Consider the following 9,528-nt stretch of genomic DNA (forward strand, 5'->3'; position numbering starts at 1 on the left):
ATTTCCTGATCATTCTCCATTCACCCACTAGTTTCCTGTCTGCCGTCACTTCCCAATAATTCCCAATAAAGGTTTAATAAGACCCAGCCGTGCCTCTAGCGGCCGGGCACGGGACTGTTATGCGGGCGACCCAGGTTCGATTCCCAGCCCGGGTCGTTTCCCGACCCTTCCTCCTCTGTCTCTCCCATACACTTCCTGTCTGTTCTCCACTGTCCAATCAAACAATAAAGCCACAAAAGCGCAAAAAATGTTTAAAAGAAATTAAAATAGTTTTAATAAAAACATGTCAGCTGTTTGTGTGTGTGATACTGTGTGCGAGCACAGCAGGATGTAGACATGCACACTGGGAAACATCTTGTCCACATGCACACACAAACACACACACACACACACACACACACACACACACACACACAAACACAAACACACACACAAACACACACACACACACACACACACACACACACACACACACACACACACACACACACACACACACACACACACACACACACACACACACAGGCAGGGAGGGGGGACTTCTTGCCCACTCTTCAAACCAGTATGAACAGCAGCCTGTTCATTTAACCCCCACCCCCCAACACGTACACACACACACACACACACACACACACACACAAACACACACACACACACACTGGGAGAGGCGGGTGGGATTCGTCAGGTGAAGTGATGGGCACTTGGTATGGAAAGGAGAGAGATTAGTGAATACACACACACGCACACGCACATGCACATGCACACGCGCACACGCGCACACACACACACACACACACACACACACACACACACACACACACACACACACACACACACACACACACACACACACACACACACAGCAGAGAGATTAGTGAATACATAATTTATAACTATGACCATGACACTCTGTGTCAGCGCCTGTCTGCTGTGTCAAAACACACACACACACACACATACACACACACACACACACACACACACACACACACACACACACACACACACACACACACACACACACACACACACACACACACACACACACACACACACACGTCCGTATCAAAATACACGCTCGCTATTAAAATGCCGGCGCATCTTGTCCTGTCAGGTTTGATGCTGCCTGACTTCCCCCTCAGATCTCAACCCATCGCGATGAACACACACACTCACACACACACACAAGCACACACACACACACACACACACACACACACACACACACACACACACACACACACACACACACACACACAATTTATCCCTCAAACAGAGACAGAGGCATATCATAATACGCACAACACACACACACAAACGCATGAGCACACGCACACACGTCAACACACACACACACACACATCAAGGCGAGAGTACGATAGCGCCACACACACACACTTCCCCAGCCCATCAGCGTGAGTGTATGATAACGCCTGCTGCCAGTGAAGCTGCCACTCACGCACACTGGAGCTGTCTAGAGCTAATCCTAGCACATCACCACACACACACATAATCATACACACACACGCACGCACACACACGCATGCATACTCTGCCTGCAACATACATACACACACTCTTCAACACAAGTTGGCTTACACCCACCAATTAAGTATTCATAGTTAATGATGACTATATTACAGCAGAAAACTCTGATCCAGCTACAGTGACTGAATCATGTATTACATTACATAACATTACATTACATTACATTTCAACCAAACGACTTACAGATAGGCCGTAACAGGGTATTGGTTATAGTCCCTGGAGCAATGTGGGGATAGGTGCCTTGCTCAAGGGTATTTCAGCCATGGAGAGAGGGAGGGATTGGGAGGGGTGGGATACGAACCTGCAACCCACCACATTTGCCCCAGAGAACTAGCCTGATTATCATCGACTTTCAAATCTCTTCGAGACTTTACTTGGTATGACCAAGAGGATAACAATTAACATTTCTCAAACGTCATGGTTGACCCGTCACCTTTGGTGTGCTACTGGCTGTTTGCTTCCCGACAAAGTGGGAGGAATTCCCGATTTTTCATAGGACCATAGTATCACAAAGTTATTTGTGGCGAATGACTCATAAAGTTCATAATGGCCTCCACACATCGGCTCCAACAAAGTGTGGAGCACTGCTCTCCAAAAGTTTGATTCCATTGTTTTCAATACAACCCCCATTGATTATCCATGCTCTGTTGTGGTGAAGTTGTGGGCAGGGGTCGGAATTGTGTCGCAAGCAAAAGTGCTCCGCAGTGCTGTCGGAACCGATGTGCGGAGGGCCTAAGGGCCAAAACATACCAAGGCGGAACGGAACGGTCGCAGGACGAACCAATATGGTCCAGCTGCGTCTTGTCCAGCTAATACCGCTACGCCCATTCCTCCTTACTAGACCGCCCTCACAGTAACGCCCCTTTGGCTGTTCAAGTTTCTGAAGTCAGTTGCTGCCGAATGACAACACAAGCGCCGCGCGGGACTTTTTAAAACGACTGGAAGGATTTCGCTGCAGCGATCACTCAACTGTCGGTAAGATTTCGATATTAAATGCATGAATATACATAACGGTTACTTTACGAGTTGACTTTCAGTCGGAGGGCGAACATTTAACCACCTCGGCCCACCAACTAGCGGTTTTGGCTAATTTTTTTTAGCTTCAAGGCAAGCTAACAGGCCGCCCTTCGTAAGTTTGTTTCAGATGTTGTGTGTGTATTTGTCATAATGTACAGCACTAAGTTATGGGCAGACAAAACAACTATTATTCCTGTGTAATTACCATTCTTGTGACTACTTCACTGCATATATTAAGCAGGAAACTGCCTTTGGTTCCCAAAATATGAACATCTGTTGCCCTTCATACCCCACTACAGGCTTCACTGCCTGGGAAATCTGTGCTAGTTTACTATTTCCAACCTGGTAGCTAGCTAGCCAGCCTGGTCAGAATGGACAAAGGCAGCACATCTCAGAATCTTGTTACGACAATACGAGGCAAATGTGAATGGAGTACATCGTTATGTGTAAGGTAAGACGTTAACATGACAAGGGTGAGATGAAGGATACTAAGGGCTAGCCAGACTAGAATAAAAGTTAACTAGGCCTACTACGAAAAGTTCATTCATAAACGTTTTGACGGTCTTTCGAATGGTTATCGGATTGTGTGCTTGCTTGCTTAAATATCATAAAGTTCGCCACAAAGTGATCACGAAATGATCTCTGTATTAATGGTTAACGGTTTTGTGGTTTGTTACTCGTTTGAATAAACGTATAGTTTTGACATCCCTTTCAAATGACACGCGGATGTTTTGATATTTGTTGTACCACGAGCTATCACGAAATTATGCTGGGCCAAAAGGTGTTTATACAGTAGTTTCTTCCTGTGCTGCGTTGTGCACGTCTGTTTCATCATCTGAGCTATCAGTTGTGTTTCTTTGAAGCAAAGATGTATAGAATAGCACTGAAAGTCGGAGGTGTCATATTTGTTCAACCTGGTGTTAAACGTAATTTCAATTCTTGACCAGTGCATGTAAAGAAATTGAAAATAAAACCGACTTGACTTGACTTGTCATTGGGTCTGATTTTAAATGTGCCATATAGTTCAATGTGGGAGCAGGTTCACACACTAAATAAGACACTAAGGTCAAGCACAAGCAGATTAAAAAAAAATAAAAATTCTCAGAGCAGATTAGAGCAGACGTTTCAGGTTGCTGCCATCAGAGAGTATTGACTTGACCTTAGTGTCTTTAGTGTGCTCCCACATTGAGCTCTACTTTTTGGGTCCATGCACCTACTTATTTCTAAACATCTAGAGCGCAACAATACCCCTGCCTCCTGATATGCCATATAACCTGTATCTCTCCAAGTGTGTGTGTGTGTGTGTGTGTGTGTGTGTGTGTGTGTGTGTGTGTGTGTGTGTGTGTGTGTGTGTGTGTGTGTGTGTGTGTGTGTGTGTGTGTGAGAGAATGTGTGCACGCAGATATAAGAAGTTGGGGTTGATGATCCACATGATGGTGATGGACCAGGACAGCTCTGGACCTCCTGACTGGCAGCTCCATCCTCAACCTCTCTTCCTGCCCTTCACACATGTGCAGGTAAGGCCAATTTTTAAAAACTCACTACATTGTCTGAGGCAAAAGTAGGAGAAAAGGAGTGTGCGAGTGAGTGAGAACCCGGTCATTATACATGTGACCCTTAAAGGGCGTGTGTGTGTCCTAGAACCAAGACAGTGGCAGTGTGTGTCTGTCTGCCTTTGGTTAAGGGTATCTTTAAGATACTACCTTGTTGTGGTAACATAATTTTGCTATTTCTGACAGGCAGCCAGTTTTCTGAAAGATGGTTGATGTCAGTACCAACATGTTGTGATGGAGGCTTCCACCTGAGCTGAACACAGAAACTTGCACACAGTGGTGAGTAAATCACTGAATCTGTTTTGTTCTGCACTAGACCAATAAGTATAGTACAGTAATAGTGACCCCTGTACAGGTCAGACGCTCTGTAACTCTTCAGCCTGGAGTTCTGCATTAAAATGATGGGTGTGATTTTTATGTAGTGTATTCTATGTATACCCTCTCGTGTGTGTGTGTGTGTGTCTGTGTGCATGTGTGCAGATGGAAGCAGTCGTTCCTGTTCAGCATCGATATGCCAGTAATGGGTTTGATGAGCCACAGCATGGTGATGGGCAATCAGCATCAGGACCAGGGCAGCTCACAAGGAGAACCTCCTGCCCTGCCTCGTCATCCTCAACCTCCCATCTCCCTGCTCTTCACACATGTGCAGGTGAGGCCAACCTCTAAAATGCACACTTGACTTGAGGCAAAGGGGGAGAATAGGCCTGCCTGCGTGCGTGCCTGCCTGCGTGCGTGCCTGCCTGCCTGCCTGCCTGCCTGCGTGCGTGCCTGCCTGCGTGCGTGCGTGCCTGCGTGCTACACTTTAAGACAGTAGCAGTGTGTGGGGGGGCGTGTGCACAAGCATATGCACATGGTCATGTCATGGTCATGTCTTTCTGTAGGTAGATAGGGGGTGCTTGTTTTTGTCTTTATTTTCATTCATAACATTAGCATGCCTTTTTTTGACAGGCACGGAGCCAGTTTTCAGAGGGAGGGCTCACTGTGCCCCTCCTCCTCTGCCAACTGCACCACATGGCTCCACCATCTCAAAAAGGCACAGACACTACTCCTACTACTTCCTGCGAAGGATGAGAGAAGAGCCGACCGCCCCACATCGGCACTCACCACCTTCTACAGGGGTGTCATTGAGAGCATCCTGACCAGCAGCCTCTCTGTCTGGCAGCCGTCAAGCTGAAGACTAGAAGGCAGTACAGAGAGTGTGGTGAGAACGGCAGAAAAGCTCATAAGATCACCCCTACCAGCCATTCAGGATCTGTACACTTCACACTGTTCCAAGAGGGCAATGAACATCATAAAGACACAACTCATCCAGCATACAGACTGTTCTCCCTACTACCATCAGGGAAGCACTAGCCCAGCATGCGGTACCGCACAAGCACACTGGGAAACGGCTTCTTTCCACAAGCCATCAGACTCCTCAACGCACTGAAGAAAACCACATGAATATTCCAAGGACACTGGAGAATATTCCATGAACACTTCTTTCACCATGCCACTTACACTTTACTCATTGCACCTTATATACAGCATCTTCACATCACCTGTATGATCTCCTCCTGCCGTGTGTGTGTGTGTGTGTGTGTGTGTGTGTGTGTGTGTGTGTGTGTGTGTGTGTGTGTGTGTGTGTGTGTGTGTGTGTGTGTGTCCACTGTGTTTGTGTATTTATTGTCCATCAGTATGTTAATCTTCTTATTGCACACTGTTTGTGTCTCTGTGTGACTGTATTTATTGTATGTATCAGTCTGTATTTCATGCCAATGCATTATTTTTAGTTATTAGTTAAACTGCCCCTTTGAGACTGGTCAAACACAATTTCAAACTTTGTGTTAACCCTCCATAGATTTTTATAAAAAAATGGAGTCTAATCTACTGTACTACACAGGCTATCAACAGACCACACAGTTGAGTGCTGTTTTATGCACTCTGAATATGAGAAGGAGAGGTAACCGTTCACACTTCATAGTGTAAAAGTAAACAGAAATACATTTTCACATTTCATTCCTGTCTCGTTCACTTCTTTCAGCAATGTATGTGGCCTACATGCAGGGAATCTGACAGGGGGGACAAAGGGGTCCGTTGACCTGGGCCCAGTGAGACGAGGGGTCCAGGAATGGGTCCTCATTACATTGTATGTAGTCTATGTATTGAGTGGGGGGCCCTTTCAGATGACTTTGTCCTGGGCACAGCCAAAGCTGTCAGCGGTCCTGATTATGTACGCACAAACACTGGTTATGATGGTAGGAAAAATGTTCTCTGTTTTCTGATGGCCTTTGAATTAAGACAGGCCAATCTGGAACCTCTCCTGGATAAAGAGGTAAGCTTCAATAGTGTGGTCACTCCTAAATCATAGACAGACATGGAGTATGGTAGGCCTATGGTAATGAAGAAATTGTTTTTCTCCAATAAAACAAACAAATAGCCTATTGCTATTTCAAATACTATTTCATATATTTTTTCATTAATATCTGCTCTTTCCAAGCTGACCACATTGCCACATAAATGTGGTGAGGTGACACTCATTACTTTAAAAAGTCGGGAATGTGTTGCTGATGTTTTACATCGTTTCAAACTTTTCTAAGTAGCCTATATCATGTCTTACCAAGTGAACAACCTCGCCAAAAAGGGTTTTTTAATTATTATTATTTTTCCGGGTGTGTTAATATCCTGGAAAGGATGTTTAATCATATAGCCTACACAGTGTTAACAGTGACCTCGACACACACAGCTAGGTAAGGTAATGTCAACGTCGTTGTGTTGACATTTTGGCGACCTGGTACGTTGCTATGACAAATTTGTGCATAGCGACACGAGTCCTAAACAGTAGGCTACAATGTCCGAGGTACGGGAAGACAAAGCAATATTGGGATTAGAAAACGTGTGATTTATCTCACTTTCTTACATAAATTGTTGAGAATATTATGTCAGTGGAATGTTCAGTGAAACGTTTCTCTGGAAGATAACAATTTGCACGGGATATCTTTGTAACAAACATGGAGCCTTCATCCGGAAATGGCCTTGAAAATGACATCATGCAGTATCCCTTCACGATTGGCCAATACGGCAAATGCCGGGAACGCCCATGGGCGTGCTTGCATTAGGGGTGGAACTGTTTTACTGCAGCTGGACCCTTCTCGGACGAACGCGGTCTTTCTGCTTAGTTTTGGCCGGCGTGTTTTTCTCTGCCTTTCACACTGACAGCGTCGGCGTGCGCGGCCAGTCCTGTTCAAAACCCTACCCACAGCCAAAGCTAGCATGCTACTCTGCCATTCATTTGAATGAGACACCGCCGGTCGCCGGCGTGAAAAATACGCTCGAGTTCTATTTTCCAAATGCAGCGCGGCACGGAGCCGGCTCCTGCGCCGCTGACGCCCGACTACGGCCGGTTGGTGTGTAAGGACAGATATGTTTCAATGTGTTTTCACCGACGCCGGTAAAAAACGTGGCCATTCCGCGAAGCTTTACCGCCCTGGTGTGTAAAGGGCGGGTTATGCTTCCTACTTGTGCCACAGAGTGAGCTTGTCGCAGCCATGATGCAGTTAATTTTGGTTTATGCCCTGTTTTGAAGCACGGTCTGCGCGATGTCATTCCACGCTGAAACTGCCTTCAATACAAAGAGTAAACTAGACGTGTCGGTTGTTTTTTAGCATCACAGACTCGACGAGAATGAAAATGAAACATTAAATCTTTATATCACGTGCATGTTTGATCGCACTGGCAGCCTCAGTGGTAGTTTGGAACAAAGAAGTGGCTCATTTGTCGAGGACGAAGCGGAATGTTTCCTCGACCTCGGAACCACTGTTCAACTGTCCAAATAACTTCAGCGTCGTAACTTGCAAGCGCATGTGTTGTCTTTGGTTCGTGTAAATAAATCAAACAACAAAGCACGGGCAACTTATTTAATGAAGAGCTCACAGTCCGTAGACCGACGAAGGTTAGAACAAGGAAGTAGCGCTTGTTCTCGACTCGAGGACAGAGCAGGCTGGTCGAGAGGACCAATCAGAGACCTATTTTCGCCCTTTCACGCCGTCGCTCCCTGCGTCGAGACACAATTTCGGGGAGGTGCCTCAGAGTACCTGCGTGATGGGGGGTGCTTCACTCCGTTAACTGCGCGGCTCACTGCATCATGATCTGATCTCGAGGCATAAACCACCCTTAAGACCCCTAACACTTCTTCATGTCACTGTGCGTGGCCCAGATTAAGCTACCGATCTACTTTGATGTCACAGTTCTCAAGTTTGCAAGTTTACTTGGCTCCCGACGCAGACCAGCTTTTCAGGCTGACATTGCGTATGTATCGCACGCTAGTGCAATCTACGTGGTGGTGCGGAAGCCTTTTGAAGTTAAGGCGTACTCCTCAAATGCAATGGTAAAGCACTTTCATGCGCTTTTGTCAAGTGACATGGTTTGCGCAGTGCTGTGCCCTGACCAAAACCAACCTTAAACCTAACCTGTCAGTAAAGCTGCTTTACTTTTGCCAAGAACAGCGAAATAAGCAAGGGGATTGGCCAATTTCTTCCGAAGTTGTGCCCAGACCAAAACCATCCCTAAACCTAACCTGTCACAGGGCATTGTGGAGCCCGCCTACACTTGCAAAGGCGTAGTGGACACACACGATAGTCGGTTCAAATCAGCATATCATCTTTACACTGTCATGGTGCCATGTTGAGCTTTTCAGCAACAGAGCACTCTGGTTTTCCGCGGGAACACACCAGTCGATTCTAGATTAGATTAGGCCCGGTTCACACCAGTCGATTCTAGATTAGATTAGGCCCGGTTCACACCAGTCGATTCTAGATTAGATTAGGCCCGGTTCACACCAGTCGGCTCTAGATTAGGTGCGGAGAGCACCTGACAAAAGGAGGAACCTGGCCGGCCAACTCACTGGCAAGAGCAGAGAGGGAGAAGAGGAGGAGGAGGAAGAGGAGGAGAGAGTCCAACTCACTGCAAAGGGAGAGAGAGGAGGAGGAGGAGAAGGAGGAGGAGGTGTAGAGAGGGAGAGGAAAAGGAGAAGAGAGGGAGAGGAAGAGGAGGAGAGAGGAAGAGAAGGAGACGGAGAGGAGGAGGAGGAGGAGGAGGAGGAGGAGGAGGAGGGAGAAGCCAACTCACTGGTCAGCTTTGTCTTCGACTTGTTGAGTTTTTGCTTCTCAGTAAGAGCTGAGTGGAGCTGTGGAAACTCTATTATGTCCAAAACCAACCCCCCACTTACACACACACACACACACACACACACACACACACACACACACACACACACACACACACACACACACACACACACACACACACACACACACACATGCACGGGCACGCACACACACGGCGTCCAAACTTTCCTGTCCCACAGAGTTGCAGCAGGCTGTGGAAAATGCAGAGTGGCTTTCTGTTCATCCAGCCCCTCCACCACACCACT

The 9,528-nt window shown here is 46.8% G+C and overlaps 1 long non-coding RNA gene across 1 annotated transcript; it reads left to right on the forward strand.

Moving 5' to 3' along the window:
• The first annotated feature begins 3,307 nt into the window (after positions 1-3,307).
• On the forward strand, positions 3,308-5,094 carry LOC134468411 (uncharacterized). The gene is made up of 4 exons (XR_010038791.1): positions 3,308-4,082; positions 4,305-4,397; positions 4,599-4,767; positions 5,067-5,094. It is a non-coding gene; the product is annotated as an uncharacterized LOC134468411 (long non-coding RNA).
• Positions 5,095-9,528: the final 4,434 nt, after the last annotated feature.

Source organism: Engraulis encrasicolus, chromosome 18 (genome assembly GCF_034702125.1).
Source record: "Engraulis encrasicolus isolate BLACKSEA-1 chromosome 18, IST_EnEncr_1.0, whole genome shotgun sequence".
NCBI classification, from domain to species: Eukaryota; Metazoa; Chordata; class Actinopteri; order Clupeiformes; family Engraulidae; genus Engraulis; species Engraulis encrasicolus.